Here is a 370-nt window from a genome sequence, read left to right on the forward strand (position 1 = left end):
CTCCGAGTGGGAAGGCTGAGCAGGAGGAGGTAGGGAAACGTGGCTCAGCAGAGTCAAATTCCACCTTGTTGTTAAAAGTAGCTTTAATCTCTTTCTGCAGACCAGTGGGATAAACGGGATGAATGTAAGAATGAGCGGCTGCGCTGAGTCAGACCAAACACCGTCGTTCTGGGTTTGGACTCCAGTAATGGATGACAGGGGATACCTATGGGAAAGAATAGGAAAGGACAACCTGTAAATAGAGTGACAGGAGGGATGTGTCTTCTACATCAGAAAAAGGGGACATTACTGAAGAGCTGGCTACTTCAATTGTGCATAATTGCGTTTCATATTCTGTGCTTTGGGGGTATTTTTGTTTTTTAAATTGCCA

Source organism: Pygoscelis adeliae, unplaced genomic scaffold, assembly GCF_000699105.1.
Source record: "Pygoscelis adeliae isolate BGI_AS28 unplaced genomic scaffold, ASM69910v1 Scaffold222, whole genome shotgun sequence".
Lineage (NCBI taxonomy): Eukaryota > Metazoa > Chordata > Aves > Sphenisciformes > Spheniscidae > Pygoscelis > Pygoscelis adeliae.